This window comes from Arachis hypogaea, chromosome 14 (assembly GCF_003086295.3).
Source record: "Arachis hypogaea cultivar Tifrunner chromosome 14, arahy.Tifrunner.gnm2.J5K5, whole genome shotgun sequence".
NCBI lineage: Eukaryota > Viridiplantae > Streptophyta > Magnoliopsida > Fabales > Fabaceae > Arachis > Arachis hypogaea.
In genome coordinates, this window is record NC_092049.1 from 31,600,947 (window position 1) to 31,609,285 (window position 8,339).

Here is an 8,339-nt window from a genome sequence, read left to right on the forward strand (position 1 = left end):
CAATATGCTATAGTTTCCATGCAGTTAGGCAATGCGCACGCGTGCATCACGTGTACGCGTGACACGCGCATAAGACCATCGATGCATAAGCGTGACGTACGTGTACGCATGACATGCGCCACGTGCAAAAATTGCAGAAGATGCTGGGGGCAATTTTGGGCTGGTTTTGGACCCAGTTTTCGGCCCAGAAAACACAAATTAAAGGCTGCAGAGTGGGGGAGTCATGGATTCATTTATTGAGACAACTTTCATTCACATAATTTTAGGTTTTAGATGAGAGGGGCTCTCTCCTCTCTCTAGGTTTTAGGATTCTTAGGTTTAGCTATTTTCAATTTTAGATTTCTACTTTACTTTAATTTAGTTTCTCTTCGACTCTTATTTTTTCTAGCACTTTAGTTTATCTATCTTCTCTTGTTGATTTATTTATTCTCCAATTTGGTTTATGAACTCCATGTTAGATTCAATTTCTTATTAATGCAAGTTGAGGTATTTCATATTTATTGCTTCTTCTATTATTTGTGAGTCATTGATGTTTGCAATTGGTCATTTGGATTTAATATTCCTTGCTAGTTTTTTATGTTTTTATGTTATGCTTTCCAAGTGTTTGATAGAATGCTTGATTGGATTTTAGTGTAGGTTTTTCTCCTCTTGGCTTTGCTTGAGTAATTGGAGACTCTTGAGTTATCAAACTCCTTTGTTGATTGATAATTGAAAGTTGCTAGTTGATTTGGATCCCTTTAAAGCTACTCTTTCCTTAGGAGTTGACTAGGACTTGAGGAATCAAATTGATTCAACCACTTGACTTTCCTTCATAGTTAGAGGTTAACTAAGTGGGAGCAATGGACAATTGATGTCACAATTGATAAGGATAGCTAGAATAGGACTTCTAATTCTCATACCTTAGCAAGAGCTTTCTTAGCTATTAGTTTAATTTCTTGCAATTTACTTTTCTTGTTCCTTATTCAAAACCCCAAAAAGATATTTTTCCATAACCAATAATAACTACACCTCCCTGCAATTCCTTGAGAGACGACCCGAGGTTTAAATACTTCGGTTATTATTTTTATTGCGGTTTGTTACTTATGACAAACAATTTTTTGCATGAAAGGATTCTTTGTTGGTTTAGATACTATACTTGCAATGAGGATTTATTGTGAACCACCCCAATGCTAAAGTTCAATAAAAGATCAATGCATATGTGATGGAATTAAAAATTGATACATGAGTATGTGATGCAAAAGTGGTTTTTATCAAGTCTTTGCACACTTATTCATATAATTTGCATGGTTTTACAATTCCTTCCCAATTTTGTTCTATGGTTGAAAACTTGCTTTCTAAGCCTTTAAATTGTGTATTTTAATTCCCCTTTATACCATTCGATGCCGTGATCTGTATGCTAAGTGTTTTCAGGCTATATAGGGCATGAATGGCTTAGAGGATAGAGAGGAAACTTGCAAAAATAGAAGGAGCACAAGAAATAAAGGAGATAACCAGTGAGGATTGACGACGGGTTTTCTACCAGTAAAGAAATTCATAGAAACGGTTGCGTTGTAGATATAGTTTCTAAACCGGCAAAAATCCCTTCGTACAAACGTGTTGGGTGTCACAAGTAACAAACCCCTTTAAAAATTGTTAACCGAGTATTCAAACCTCGGGTCGTCTTCTCAAGGAACTGCGAGGAAGTATGTTCTTATTATTGGCTATAAAGGTTATAATCGGGGTTTAGAAGGTGAGAAGCAAGTAATTTAAATGACGAGTGAATTAAATGGCAATTAAGAATAAATAATAACTGTAAAGCAACTTTCAGCAAGGTAGGGAAATTAGAGGTCCAACTTAGTTATCTCTCTCAACAATAATGAAAGTTGAATCTAAACTCCACTTGGTCAACCTTCACCAGGGCAAAGGAAAGTCAAGGGACTAATTAAATTGACTTTCGAATCCTAATTATTTCCTCAGAAAAGGTTGGGATTATTTAAGTTCAGCTCAATTAGCAAGATAACGATTATCAATTATGTTGAGTTTAATAACTGTTGAGTTACTAAATTCTTAACCAGAACTAAAAGGGGAAAAGTAAAATTGCTGGAATGATAAAGAGGTCCTTAGATGGGAAGCAATGGTAACTTAAATCAAAGAGAACAATCATAAACTGAAAATACCTCAATTATCATTAATTCAAATAATAGTATGTAACATGAGAGAATTCATAAATCAAATTATAATAATCAATTCAAATGTTGGAATAAATAAATAGAAGTAATACTAAAAGAACATTAAACCTGGGATCCAGAGTTACTCTTAAAACAAGACGAAATCCTAAATCCTAAAAGAGAGAGAGGATCTCCCTCTCAACTAAATCTAAATCATTGAAAGGTAAAAATATGTGAGCTCCCTTTGAATGAAAGCATTCCCACACTTTATAACCTCTGGTCTATGCTGTTTGTACTTGGATCTGGGCCAAAAAGGGCTTCAGAATTCGCTGGGGGCGTATTCTGTAATTTCTGGTGTGTGGCCTCTGTCACGCGTCCGCGTGGGTCACGCGGTCGCGTCATTCGGAGGTTTTCCTTGCCACGCGGTCGCGTCAGTCATGCGACCGCGTCATATGCGTTCTGCTTAGGGCGCGCAATCGCGTCAATCATGCAGTCCCGTCGCTGCTGATTCGTGCTTGGCACGCGATCGCGTCATCCATGCGATCGCGTGGATACCAGTTTCTTTAAAGCTCCGTTTTGCTTTCTCCTTCCATTTTAGTATGTTTCCTTTTTCATCCTTTAAGTCATTCTGCCTTAGAAAATCTGAAACTACTCAACACACTAATCACGGCATCGAATGGAAATAAAGGTAATTAAAATAATTAATTTTTAAAGCTTAGGAAACATGTTTTTCACAACATGACATAATAAGGAAGGGAAAGTAAAACCATACAATTAATGTGAATAAGTAGGTGAAGAGTTGAATAAATCACTCTAGTTAAGCACAAAAGAACTCATGAAATATGGGTTTATCAACCTCCCCACACTTAAACACTAGCATGTCCTCATGCTAAATCCAAGGTAAATAATTAAGGTTAAAGTGATGGAATGTTATGAAATGCAACCTATGCTAAATGCATCTACCTAATGGGTCATGCAATTCTAATTCATCTACTCATATATAAAGCTTACATGTAGCTAAGTTAATTCACATTCTTAAGGAGTTATGTATATATATATAGCTAACCCTTAAATAATAAAGCATTTTAGCAAATGAGATGGGAAAGAAAACTTTGTACAAACTTGCAAAATAATTAGTAAATATAAACACAGATATATGTTGATGAGTTATAGAACCCTCACTGGATTTTGTGTTTACTCTCTAGTCACTCAGTGTTTATTGGGTTTATTCACTCTATTTTTCTTTTTATTCTTACTTTCTATAACCTTGTTTTTCATCTAACCAATCAACAATTATAGAATATAGTTATACCAAAAAGTCATGAGGTCTTAATTAAGGTTGTAATGGGGCCAAGGTAAAGGTAAGGATTTATGTATAGGTTTAAGTGAGCTAATAAGCGAATCCCTAATTAGACTAAGATCTCACCTAACATACATATCTAATAAAATTTCTTTACCTAATTTCCCATAATTTCCCACTTATTATTACATGCTCATGTTTCACTTTTTTATTTTTATCCCATGTGCATTGTTTTTATTTTACATTGGGGAATTTCTTTTTGTATCCCCTTTTATTTAAATGCTGAAAAAAATAACTTTTTTTATTTTTTTTATTTTTTTTATGCACATGGTAATTGAATCACTTAGATTTTCTCATGAGCATGCTTCCCAAATTTTATTTTATTCCTTTTAACTTCTCTACCTTTTGTTTCTATCATCCATGATCCCAAAAGGTTTCCCACATTTAACTCTATTCATGATTTTCTATCTTAAGCTAACCAAGGATTCACTTGGGATTTTTTTTTGTTTTTCTGCTTAAGGCTAGTAATTTGGCTAAATAGAATAAAGGGGTTTTAAAAGGCTCAAGGGGGCTAACAAGGGTGATGTAAAAGGTAGGCTAATTTGGGGTGAGTGAGCTTAAGATCAAATGATGGCCTCAATCATTCTCTTGGTATGTATCTATTCTATATTCTATAACTGGACATATAGATTAAAGCAAAGAAAAGAACATCAGAATAAAAAGAAATGTAACACACAGAAATGAAATTATGGTTTGAATGCAACCATACAATTTAAGCTCAAGACTCACAGGCTGTGTGTTCTCTAACTCAAGCATCATATATCATTCATATATTGTATGCAGGTTTAGTTAAAAATTCCCATTATTCTCTTGAAAAAAAATTATTTAGGGTAGCTTTTAAAGTTTTAATGTTCCTCCTTGATGAAATGTTGTCAACTAACATGTAATGCTATATATACAAGGTGTGAGTTGTTTTGATTCTGTTAAAGTTTCTAGTTTACTTTCTTTTTATATTTTTCTATTTAAACTATACTATCTTTATGCTAAAAAAGAGTAAACTATACTAATTAATCCACTAATAAATCAGAATTGCAAACTAAACTAAATGACTAAAATGAGCTAAATAACTAAAATATGAACAAAAAATGAAAAATGTAGAAAATAGAGTAAAATACACAAGTAGCAATGTATAAGTACTCAGAAAATAACAATAAAAGAAAAAGAGAAAAATACAGAAAAATATCCAAAATAAAAGAAAAAGTATGTAGTAGTTCACCAAAATAAACGCCAGAGATGGCGACCTCCCCACACTTAAAATGAAGCATCGTCCTCGATGCTCAATCAAGCCAGGTGTGAAGGAGTGTCATCACTGGTAGGAATGGCAGCTGGGGTCTCTGTGGCGGTGGTGGGCTGAGAGTCTGGCTGCTGTAGAGGAGAGACTGACTGGATCGGGATCTCCGGATCTGCAGCCTCAATCTGGGGCATAACCTCCTGATGCGGGGCAGTCTGCTCTGTGGCTGCCTGCTGATGAGTCTCCGCCTGGGAATGAGTCTCCTCCTCGTGCTCATCCTCCTCCTCCTCTGATGGCTCTGAAGGGGTGTCGGGCTCGGAGGGGATGTCGGCGCCCTGTCTGATCATCAGCTTCAGATGGGAATAGCGTCGCCTGCTGCGGCGCTCCAATCTCTCATACCGGTGCCTGTTACGGCGCTCCATCTGATCAAGCTGGCGGAAAAGACGGTGCACGAGGCGATAAACTGGCTCAGAGGCAGGTGGAGGTGCAGTGGTGGCAGCAGGGGCAGCTGGGGTAGCTGTGGATGAAGAGGGTCCAGCAGACGGAGGGGCTGTCTCATCAGTAGCAGTGACAGGTGGTGGTCTGTAGCCCAAGGCAAGGAAGTTCCTGTTGTGCGGGATGATCTTCCTGCAGTCCGCTGCTGGTGGTCGCTCATCGGCATCCTCCCAAGGCACATCAGCCTGACGGCCTAGCTGTGTAACCAGGTAAGGAAATAGGAGGGTGCCTCGGACGTGGGCCCTGGCCATATAATGCCGGATAAAACGAGGCAGATAAATGTCCTTACCCTCCAGAACACACCAGAGGATGGTGATCATGGCAACCGGGATCTCAGTCTCATGAGTACTCGGCATCACATAATTGCTCAAGATCTGATGCCATAGCCGAGCCTCATCATTCAAGTACACTCTCTTGATCCCTCGAGGCATAGTGGTGTTCTGATCCATCTCCCAAGGAACAGCAGGGTCGAGAGCAATCCGTGCCTTCACAGCATCCCAATCAAACTGCATCTAGCCCATGTCCTCCTCAGCCTGTGCATAACCATCTGGCTGATCAGACTTGGCTGGAAGCTGGAGAATGGTCTCTATGGCCTCCTCAGTGACCAGAATTTGCTTTCCCCTCAGCTTTACTGCATCAAGGGTAGTAAGGTAGTAGTTGCAACAGAATTCCCTGACCCAAGATGCATTGACCTCTGTCAGTGGTCTCTCCAGAAAGAACCAGCCCCTTTGCTTGATTTGCTCAGTAGTGTATTGCTGGAGGGCTTATGGAATCTTCAAGGTACGTTCCAGGTATAGATTTCTGGAGTCTGCAAAAGTCGGGTACTTCAGCTCACAGTACCGGTTTGCAAATTTTATAAGATCAGTCGAAGGGAGCAGCTGGTCAGCTTTTTCTTGCTGTGTGAAGTTCTTCTCCCGCCATGATGAATCGTGCATTAGAGCAATGATGGACTGGGAGGAATCTCCTCTCTTACGCTTGCCAGTAGCCTTGCCTTTACCTTTCCTCTGTGAGGCAGACATCCTGAAAAACAGAAAACCAGGAATGGATAAAAAAATAGGAAAGCAAATAGGCAATTTAAACAAAGGAAACTCAAAGCGGTAAGGGAGAAATAGAATAAGGAAAATGAGTATATGAAATGTGATTGAATTTATGTTAAATGGAAAAAAAATTAAGCAATATGCCATGGTTAGAAAGTTAGAGGAAAGTGAAAATAATCAGAAAAGAGATCAAAAGGGTTAGTAAGGTTAGGATTTGAAAAAGAAATTAGTAAATTAAAATTAGTGAGTTAGGAAGGTAAGTGGCATAGAAAAATTCCATATAACAAGGATTCACAGGTAAGAATAGAAGTACTCATAATTGAATAAAGAAAACAGGGTGATGCTGATTCGAATAGAAATAAAGAAATAAGAAATTGGAATCAGTGAATCACAAATGCATGTTATGAACCAGGAAAGCAAAAGAGGATAAGAAAGTGGCCCTTAGCATTCATGAAATGGTTTGGGGGAAGTAGAGTAAAACAGAGTTGCCAAACCAAAACAAGAATGAAAACAATTTTAAAAAAAATTTGAGCAGCATTCCGGCTAAAATTGGACTGTCCCGGAAAATAAATAGCAATCAGATCAGTTCATATGAATTAAAAGAAAGCAAGTTGCATGTACATAGATATAAAATAAACAGAAAAACTCAATGTAAACAGCAGCAACATACAAGAAAGCAGCATATGAATCATGATTATAGCAGCAACAGATTTGCACATAGGATAAAACAGAAGTAAGAACAGTGCAAGTAAACAGACCTAGATCCACTAACCACAGCCTGAGCTACCTAACAACCTAAAAATCCACTACAACATGCAAGTCTAGCTATCCTAATTATGAATATAAACGGAATAAAAAATACAGAAAAGTGACGGACGGATAAAAAGGTTGCGCGTTGCGGAACCTGGTAAGTGGAAGGGGTGGACCAGGGAAGAAGGTGGCTGCGGCGGCATCCGACGCGGTGGTGGTGTACGGCGACGCAGTGGTGGTTGAGGGGGCAGTGGCGGCGAGTGTTTTGGGTTGGTGATAGAAGAAGGGGGTGCGGTTGGGTGGCGGAGAGAGAAGGGGCGCGGCTGGGTGGCGGTGGTGGGGGGCGGTGGTCGCGGAGGCAGTGGCGGAGGGGGAAGGGGAGAAGAGGAAGGGAGAAGAAGGGAGGGAAGGGGGTTGGGGCGGCGGCGTACGGGGTGGCGGCGGCGTCTGGGTGGTGCTGGGTGGTGTTGGGTGGTGTTGGAGGGAGAGGGAGCAGAGAGGGAGAAGAGGGTTGGGGGTGGGAGGGGGGCTCGCGACTGATAGGGTTCGCGGGCTGGGGGGTTATATTTTCGAATCCACGCGGCCGCGTGAGGCACGCGATCGCGTGGTTGGGATGAGAATGGGAGTGACGCGATCGCGTGGGGTGCGCGATTGCATGAGAGGGGGGAAAGAAGGGTGACACGATCGCATGGGTCGCGCGATCGCGTCGCTGGAAGTTGTGCTAAACGCACGACTCCAGCGCCGTTTTAGCGCAACTCTCTGTCTCCTTTTGGGGTGATGTGCAATCCATGCGACGCGATCGCGTCGCTCACGCGGTCGCGTGGAATTGGTATTGGGTAAGTGACGCGATCGCATGCCGCGATCGCATGGGGCATGCGATCGCGTGGGCTAATTTGTGCGAAACGCACAAGGGCCGCACGATTCCAGCCCAACTTTCTGTTCGTTGGATCCTTACGCCAATATATATATCACGCGGCCGCGTGGGTCACGCGGTCGCATGGGTGGTGTTTTTCGCGATATGACGCGATCGCATGGGGCATGCGGTCATGTCGTGCAACCCCTTTTTTTTTTTGAAACTGAAAAATGCAGGATGCAGTGATGGACATGAATGCTATGCATGATTCCAGGTTTAATAAATTAAAATAAAAAAGGAAAAATGAAAGCAATTAACAAGAAATTAGTTGAAAAAGAGGCGACCAGACCATGGTGGGTTGTCTCCCACCTAGCACTTTTAGTTAAAGTCCTTAAGTTGGACATTGGAAGAGTATCCTGTTATGGTGGCTTGTGTTTAAATTCGTCCAAAAATCTCCACCAGTGCT